General features: G+C 43.3%; 1 non-coding gene across 1 annotated transcript; it reads left to right on the top strand.

Moving 5' to 3' along the window:
• The first annotated feature begins 4,478 nt into the window (after window positions 1-4,478).
• TRNAQ-CUG (transfer RNA glutamine (anticodon CUG)) lies at window positions 4,479-4,551 on the top strand. Its single transcript has one exon. It is a non-coding gene; the product is annotated as a tRNA-Gln (tRNA).
• Window positions 4,552-9,544: the final 4,993 nt, after the last annotated feature.

Genomic DNA, 9,544 nt, shown 5'->3' with positions numbered 1-9,544 from the left:
CAAGCGAAGGGTGGGAGGGAAATGGGCTCCAAGGGTGTCCAAACAAGCAGAACTTGAATCCAAGAAAGAATAAATAAAATTAAAGCAAACTGAGTTTTAGCACTGAGGTCATGATCTCATGTTCCAGCACAGGGTTGCCCAGCACTGCTGGCTGTAGGGAGTTTCACACCTTGTGTCCTCCTTGCATAGGGCTATGACCTCAGCTCGACTCAAGCATTGCCAACCCTTCTGTTTCTCACAATCCAGCAGAGTCCAGGCAAACAGAGACATTTCTACAGACATTTGGGCCTGCTTAAGCTACAAGTAAGCGTCTCCTTGACCAAAGTTTGCTTCTACCCCGCTCTACAGCTTCAAGGGCCATTGCCTTCACAATGCTTGCAGATTCACCCCCCCCCCCAAATGGCCCAGGTAAAATAATCTACTCTTCCCTAAAGCATCCCTTCCATTGAAAATCCCCCTCACCATTGGCTATATGGGCAAAGCCTCAAAAACATAATATTATGCAGATAAGACCCATGTGAGCAGAAACAAGCACATGGAGGCGTCTGAATTCACAAAGCATCACAAGACCACCGTGATAGATGTTTGTTTTGATAGCATGCAGTATGATGGACACATTATGTAAATGGAGAGATACAAAATGCCAAAGATCACCTTATGTGCCTGTGTTGTGGTGTGGTAGCATTGGGAGAATATTGAGATACACCCACACTGAGCAACTCAGCATGTCAGTAAAATGCTTTTTAATTGGTATGCTATGCTTTATCCTGATGTTTGGTTAATGTGAGTTTGTCTGAGGAGAATAGGGCAAGGGTATCTGCAGGAAAATGAAAGCAATGGGGCAGCTTCAGAAAGCAAGGGAGGAAAAGTGGATGGACAAATAAGGAACAGAATAAGAAAAGGGACACCCTTTTTTCTTTTCTTTTTTATGCCTCCCTCCTGCCTCTCTCTTCCCCACATTCCTGCTACCTTACTTGCCTAATATCCTCTGGATAGCTAAGATAGGAGTCTTACCCATCTCTTTTTTTGTAGTGCCCTCAATGTAACTACTCCCTTAGAGAATCATAATCAAGGAGGTGGAGCTTCCAATCTGAAATAGACAAAGATAAAGGCAACCGGAGACATGGAGGAAATGATATAAAGTCAGCAGAAAGATTGCTGGCCCAGAATTTGGGGTTGGGTGATAGCTGCAGCCCAGCAGGGCTCTCCGGGGCAATCCCCCAGTCCTCACGGCTGGCTGTTTGTTTTGGTCTCAGGGCAAATAACAATATTTGCCTGCTTAGAGTTTAAATATGAAATGGCTAATAGAGGCCACAGGGTTGGGGGTGGGGGCAGGGCCTTGGCAGCAGACCGGATTGAACAAGTCTTCAGTCTGGTCTGCTTCTGGAATATTTAGGTCAGCTGCACCTGGAGATGACAACACAGTCCACCGAGCATTGAGCGAACCCTTAGTCTATTTCCAGAAGTGGGGTAAGTTGGTGCATCAGTCCCACCCTCGAGCAGGTGTGATATCTCAGAGTACCTCAGAAAAGGGGTCTGAGTGCAAGTTTCTGTCCTCAGTTCATAGGGAGAATGGGTGGGCCAAAGAACTTCCAACGGCAGCCGGGGGGGGGTGCCATCAGCTTAGTTGACCTGTCTTTTGAGGTGGTCCATGACCCTGTTGAAAACTTCAGCCATCAGTCAGAAGGCTGATGCAGGATACACACCCAATGCTTAACCTAGAGCCTACCTACATCTGTAATCAATAAAGTCATGGCCAATTTTCCATTCCAGTAGGTTGTTCCACCTTTTCACCACCTCACCCTTCCCGTCCCCAGGGGAACGTTCAGTTTCATTTAAATCTATGTCATGCTAGAAAACGTATTAATATCTCACTTACAAGGAATTTCGTAGGATGCTTGTTTGGATGGAGATTAAAATAAAGGAAAACATTGTGACTGTTTTGTACTGTGCAAAGGTTAAATTAATAACCAGTACTTTCCTTCATTGTCAAGTTGTTATTTCTTAATTGTATATTACTAAACATAGCGGCACAATTCTAAAACAGAGACTCCAGGGCGGAATGCAGTTCCAAGCAGTTGTTTTCAAGCATTTACATTTTGATAAGAAAAGAAGCAGATTTAAAGAAGTATGCAGTTTTTCAACACCTTACATCTTAGATCGCTTCATAATCTTGAATGGTCAATTTACTCTTTTACTGCTTCACCAGTGAGCATCACATTGATGCTTCAATGTAAACAGTGGTGTTTTTTTAAAAATCTTTTTGTCCCCAAAGGGAGCTCTTTCCTGAAAAGACATTTATTTTTCACAAATGCATTGTTACATGAACTGTGCAAACAAACTTCCTTTTAAATACTGCCTAGTTGTCATATATTGACATGAATCACTTTGCCATGAATTATGTGTAGCTTGCAGGAAAGTGTTCTGGAACAGTTTCTGTAACCCACATACAGGCCCTGTGGCCCACCAAGCCCTGCAAAACCCCACCCATCTTTTCCTGCATCCATTAAAAACTGCATCCCCAGCCCACCAAACAGCTGTTTGGTGAGCTGGATGTGTGGTTAAAATGGGGAAATAGCTGTGCAGAGATTGCCATCCTCCTCACATTTTTTCTCTGTGTTTGTGTGTGCGCATGCACATGCACAAATGCCTGTGCAAAATTATGTGTGTGCATGCAAGAGACACGACAATGACCCTATCTGCATGTCCCACCCCCTCTCTCTGTGTGCAAGAGACAGCATTTGTGCATGTGTGAAGAGTGTGCACACACACTAATATATATGTGTGTGAGGGAGAGTTTAATTATGCACTGTTTTGAAGAAGTGCTGTCTTTTATCTATCCTGAATCTCCCACCATTCACCTTCACTAAGTGCCAACCCAGCAGTTTGAAAGCACACCAGTGCAAGTAGATAAATAGGTACCGCTGTGGCGGGAAGGTAAACGGTGTTTCCATGCACTCTGGCTTCCGTCACAGTGCTACTTTGCACAAGAAGCGGTTTAGTCATGCTGGCCACATGACCCGGAAAGCTGTCTGTGAGCAAACACTGGCTCCCTCGGCCTGAAAGCGAGATGAGCATCGCAACCCCATAGTCACCTTTGACTGGACTTAACCGTCCAGGGGTCCTTTACCTTTTACCTCCTCTAAAGGTAAAGGTAAAGGGACCCCTGACCATTAGGTCCAGTCGTGACCGACTCTGGGGTTGCGCGCTCATCTCGCATTATTGGCCGAGGGAGCCGGCGTATAGCTTCCGGTCATGTGGCCAGCATGACAAAGCCGCTTGTGGCAAACCAGAGCAGCACATGGAAACGCCGTTTACCTTCCCGCTGTAGCGGTTCCTATTTATCTACTTGCATTTTGAGGTGCTTTCGAACTGCTAGGTTGGCAGGAGCTGGGACCAAGCAACGGGAGCTCACCCCGTCACAGGGATTCGAACCGCCGACCTTCTGATCAGCAAGCCCTAGGCTCAGTGGTTTAACCACTAAATAACCTCAAATCCTAGTATTATGACAGGAGAGAAATCAATCCCCTTTTATAAACCAGGGATAATTTTGTACAGCTGTATCACGTCCCCTTTACCCACACACCCCTCAGAAACTAAACAGCCCCAAACCCTAACCTTTCCTTATAGGGCAGTTGCTTTGATCATTGTGATTAACCCATTGCAGTTCTACAAAATCCTGTTTGACATCTGGTAACCAAAACTGGGCACAGTATTCCAAGTGTGGTTACACCACAGATTTGTATAAATACATGATGATAATGGAAATTTTATTATTGATACCTAACATGGATTCTTCCTCCATTGCCACAACCCTGAGATCTTTTTTCTGGTTAATAACAACCAGTTCAAACCCCATCAATGTGTTTGTGAAGTTAGGATTTATTTATTGATTTGCCTCAGTATGCATTGCTTCACACTGGCTTACACTGAACTGTTTTTGCTACTTTAATAGCCATTCACCCAATTTGCAGAGCTATCTCATGTGAGCAGAGGTAAGAACATTTAATGGAAATAACCATGGCAGCAAGACTCACTAGATTGTTTACTCTCCACAGTTTACCTTCCAGCAGTCAGATACAAAATAGTTGCAAAATCATTTATTCAGCAATTATCGAATGATTTAAATAAGCAGCAACACTTTTGTCCTTGATATCATAAAAATTAATGAACCCACCTACGATTTTGTTCTTAATTAATTCTTTACCTACTCACATTTCCCAGATTCTATTAAATTCATCATCTCATTGTGGTCTTTTCATAAAGGATATCTATGAGAATAAATGGGTGTAACATGAAGATTCTTTGACCTATGCATGGATAGCTACTAATGAGAGATATTTAAATATCCTTCCCTGAATTTTAGGAGAGATTTTGCTCCTTTGGGTGAGCTTGCTTTTGTTTTGGATCTTCTTCCTAATGTGTTTCCAGTATCATAACCTTACTTGTGGCATTTTATGTGCCATTTTATACAATGTGCCTAGGTAGTTCGGTTGGTAGAGCATGAGACTCTGGATTTCAGGGTCGTGGGTTCGAGCTTCACCTTGGGCAAAAGATTCCACATTGTAGGGAGTCGAAATAGATGACCCTTGTGGTCCCCTCCAATTCTATGATTCTATGAGGGTTTTTGTCAGGGCTTTTTTCAGCTGGAACTCACTGGAACCTCTCAGGTGAGCACCATTGCCATTCTAAGAGAACAAGAGAGGCATTCATGGTGAGTTCCGTCACCTCTTTTTCTAGAAATATAGCACTGGTTTTTTGTTAAAAGCAATGGCTGTTAGTAAGCAATGGCTGAGAGAGAGGCTGTAGAGTGCTTTGGGCCTCCTTCTTTGCCGTGGCTCAGGGTGGGGAGACCTTGAAACGCACAGCTCCACACCCCAGAAAAGGGCAAAACAAACAAACAAACAAACAAAAACAAACAAACAAACAAACCACCCTGGAGCTGACATAGTTATTCCCCCTCCTATTGGAAGTTGTCTCTGCAAATTTATAATTAGATAATAGATGAAATAATAGATTTGTATCAATTAATTATTTACCCTTGGCTACTTAAATCACAAATTAATTTGTGCTTCTTCAGCATCATGATGAAAGACAGCAATGAAAAGGCGATAGACGCTCACCATTTGCATATGGATAGCTTATCCTCGATTGCCAAAGCTAACATAGCAGTTGGGAGAAAGATGCCTGCCTCTTATTTTTCCTCTCAGCCATATTGCATTTTCAGCTTCTGATCAAAATATAGGCTCAGGCAGTTTTTAGCTTTTACTTGATCCTATCCATTATGCACAGCATCTTTAGGGAATCTAGCAACTATAAATAAGATGAATGTGTAATGTCTGTTTCTCCAGAAACTCTGTTTTCATTGCCTGAGCACAGAGTAGTGTATTCCCCCTCAGTTTCTAACAATACTCCTATTAATCAAAGAGAATCAAGCAAACTGCATAATGAAGAAGCTAATGTGATATTAGCATATCATTCCACTTGTTCTTTGAGAAGATTCTGCCGACTCAGGGGATAAACAGAGAGGATTGATGATTGCACAGCACTGCTTTTTTTCCACCTTGATGAAGTCTCCTGAGGATTTTTTTGTGTGCATGAAATGCAAGTGGGAAAATGGGCAATTTTAGCTTCCTAGACTTTGACGAAATTTAAAGGGCAACAGCAGCATGCATTAACGTAGCAACATTCCATTTTTAAAACTCCTAAACGAGAAGATGGCATTTTTTTCTTTTTTAAATTAATACTTTATAGACAGGGACAGGCAGAGGGATTATAAATAAACACAGAATTCATTATTCATTTGATTATTCATTACCTTACTGGTGTCATTTATTCTATCCACCATACTGTAATTGAAAGCAGCATGTCTTGGATTTTGGTGTAAACTAGATAAAGGTAAAGGGACCCCGGACAGTTAAGTCCAGTCTTGAATGACTGGGGTTGCGGCACTCATCTCGCTTTACAGGCCGAGGGTGCCGGCGTTTGTCCACTCCGCAGACAGTTTTCCCGGGTCATGTGGCTAGCAAGACTAAGCCGCTTCTGGCGCAACAGAACATTGACACCAGAGCAGTGCACAGAAACACTGTTTACCTTCCTGCCGGAGCGGTACCTATTAATCTACTTGCACTTTTGGTGTGGTTTTAAAATGCTAGGTTGGCAGGAGCTGGGACTGAGCAACGGGAGCTCACTCCGTTGCAGGGATTCAAACCACCAACCTTTTGATCGGCAAGCCCAAAGGCTGCGCCTATTCTATGGCAAAGTTGGGTGGCTTGGAGAAAGTTTTGGCTCATCAGAGGTGAAACAGGATCTGCACCAGACAATGAAGTAGGGGTTCTGGGGCTGCATGTCATGTAGGTCTTTAAAGTAAGCACCAGCATTTTGAATTTTACCAATGATACTCATATCTTGTAATCCCATGCAAGCTTATTTGGAAGAAAACCCTGTCGAAGTCAGTGGTACATACTCCTACATAAACATGCATAGCATTGTGCAGTAGGATAATATTTCTTCTTTAATGAGACCAAACTAGGAGGGGGAGCTAAGGCTGCAGAAGACAGAATCAAAATAGAAAAGGAATAGTATGTTACACTGAGACAGCAAAGACCAAGAACCATGTTAGCTAGCAACCTTGAGAGCCACCAATTTGAATGGGTTATTAGTCTCTTACCCATCAGTATTATCATTCTGTTTCGGTAACCTTCATTAATATGACTAGCCCACACCACACACGTTTAACTGAAATAGTCTTAAGACAAATTTTAATGGTTTCACAATACTACTGCACTCTGATGAAAAAAACAAATCTGTATTCAACCGTTCTTTATTAGTTTTGATTGGATTGCCAGCATTGAACATTTCTGTCAGTGCACATATGGAGTTTTACTAAATACACTCAATTGTATGAATGCCAATAAGAAAATTTTAAACTTTCTTTTTAATTAAGCTCCAAAGAGCAAAGCTATTATTAGCAGTCCTCCTGCAGGGATGAAGATTAGAGGTACAAAACAAACCCCCCAAAATCTATTTTTCCAGCAACACATTTGCATATATTTATCAGGATAGTTTGTGTGTTTATTAAAGAGACAAGAATATGGTGGTGGATAAATTAAGCCTAGTTAGTTATCTTTGGATCCTTTATTATTATTCTTATCCCATAAACTGTATACAAAAATGGAAAGAATAAAATGATCCTAGAAAAGAAAAAGAATTTAGCAGTTTGGAAAGTGTTCCATCTTGCTTAGTAAAGGTAAAGATAAAGAGACCCCTGACCATTAGGTCCAGTCGTGACCGACTCTGGGGTTGCAGCGCTCATCTTGCGTTACTGGCCGAGGGAGCTGGTGTACAGCTTCCAGGTCACATGGCCAGCATGACAAAGCCGCTTCTGGTGAACCAGAGCAGTGCATGGAAATGCTGTCTACCTTCCCGCCAGAGCGGTACCTATTTATCTACTTGCGCTTTGAGATGCTTTCGAACTGCTAGGTTGGCAGGAGCTGGGACCAAGCAACGGGAGCTCACCCCGTCGCGGGGATTCGAACCGCCAACCTTCTGATTGGCAAGTCCTAGGTTCTGTGGTTTAACCCACAGCTCCACTCACATCCCTATCTTGTTTAGTAGAATCTAGTAATAGCCTATGTATCACACACACAAATCAAAGTACTCTCCTTGGCCAACAGCTCCAGACTGTACCTTCCATGATTTTACTTCTAGGAAGGAAGGAAGGAAGGAAGCTGCCTTATATGGAGTCAGACCATCAGTTCATCTAGCTAAGTACCGTATTGACTATACTGACTGACAATGTCTTCCCTGGGTTTAATGTGGGGACATAAGAAGAGCCTGCTGGGTGAGGCCAATGGTCCATCTAGTCCAGCATCCTGTTCTCACAGGTGCCAGCCAGATGGCCGTGGGAAACCAGTAAGCAGGACCTGAGAGCCACAGCACTCTCCCCTCCTGTAGTTTCCAATAACTGCTACTCAGAAGCATATTGCCCACGACAGTGAAGGCAAAACACATTCATCAGTGTTAGTAGCAAGGGATAGTCTTATCTTCAATTTGCAGGCTGGGGCATCAGCAGCTAGCCCCGAGGGTGCGGACATTTTCACAAGTGATACTAGAAATGTAGCCTGGATTGCATCACTTGTGAGTTTTGTAATAATAATAATAATAATAATAATAATAATAATAATAATAATTTATTATTTATACCCCGCCCATCTGGCCGGGTTCCCCCAGCCACTCTGGGCGGCTTCCAACAAAACAGAAATTCTAAAATACAGAAATCCATCAAACATTGAAATACAGAAATCCATCAAACATTAAAATACAGAAATCCGTCACACATTAAAAGCTTCCCTAAACAGGGCTGCCTTGAGATGCCTTCTAAAGGTCTGGTAATTGTTGTTCTCTTTGACCTCTAGTGGGAGGGCATTCCACAGGGTGGGTGCCACTACCGAGAAGGCCCTCTGCCTGGTTCCCTGTAACTTGGCTTCTCGTAGTGAGGGAACCACCAGAAGGCCCTCAGAACTGGACCTCAGTGTCCAGGCAGAACGATGGGGGTGGAGACGCTCCTTCAGGTATACCGGACCGAGGCCGTTTAGGGCTTTAAAGGTCAACACCAACACTTTGAATTGTGCTCGGAAACGTACTGGGAGCCAATGTAAGTCTTTCAGAACCGGTGTTATGTGGTCTTGGCGGCCGCTCCCAGTCACCAGTCTAGCTGCCGCATTCTGGATTAGTTGTAGTTTCCGGGTCACCTTCAAAGGTAGCCCCACGTAGAGTGCATTGCAGTAGTCCAAGTTAATGCATTGAGACTGTGTTTAGATCAAATGAATATTGTAGTCATTTTGTTGTTGTTGCTTGACAGCTTTCCAGGTAAAGGAAACACATCCGTTTAAGCATCGCTTTTAAAAATGCATTTAAACATAGGAAGAAGCCCGGCCATATAAGAATCCCATACTTTTAAGAGCTTATTTGAACATTTTAGCCCACCATGAGATGATTGTTTGTGGTTGGTCCTATAAAAGAAAAATGGTTAGACAATGTGTGAGACTAGCTCTGCCCCTTTGGATGAGGTTGCAATGATTCTGAGCCAATGTACTGTCAGCTGCCTCCGAAGCATGGCAGTTCATCAGCCAAATGCTTACCAATACTACAATGGGAAACCTGATTGGATCGTGTTCCCACATTGGAAACTCTTCATAGATGAACTACCATTCACGTGTCACCTTGGGAGCGTTGCCAGGATGAGAGTAATCTAGGGGGTGGAGCTAGCCCTTCATTTCCCTACAGGCACCTTCACATTTTCTGTGGCAAACTTCTGAATAGTTTGCTATGGTGACAGAAGCTTCTGTGGTGACCTAAAAGTTTGTAACCAATTTGCCATGTAAATTGGTTTAGTCAGTCTAAACCAGGCATCTCCAAACTTTGGCCCTCCAGATGTTTTAGACTACAATTCCCACCTTCCCCGACCGCTGGTCCTGTTAGCTAGGGATCATGGGAGTTGTAGGCCAAAACATGTGGAGGGCCACAGTTTGAGGATGCCTGG

Source organism: Zootoca vivipara, chromosome 2 (assembly GCF_963506605.1).
Source record: "Zootoca vivipara chromosome 2, rZooViv1.1, whole genome shotgun sequence".
Classification (NCBI taxonomy): Eukaryota; Metazoa; Chordata; class Lepidosauria; order Squamata; family Lacertidae; genus Zootoca; species Zootoca vivipara.
The sequence above is the reverse complement of the archived record's forward strand: the minus strand, read 5'-3'. Positions and strand labels throughout refer to the sequence as shown.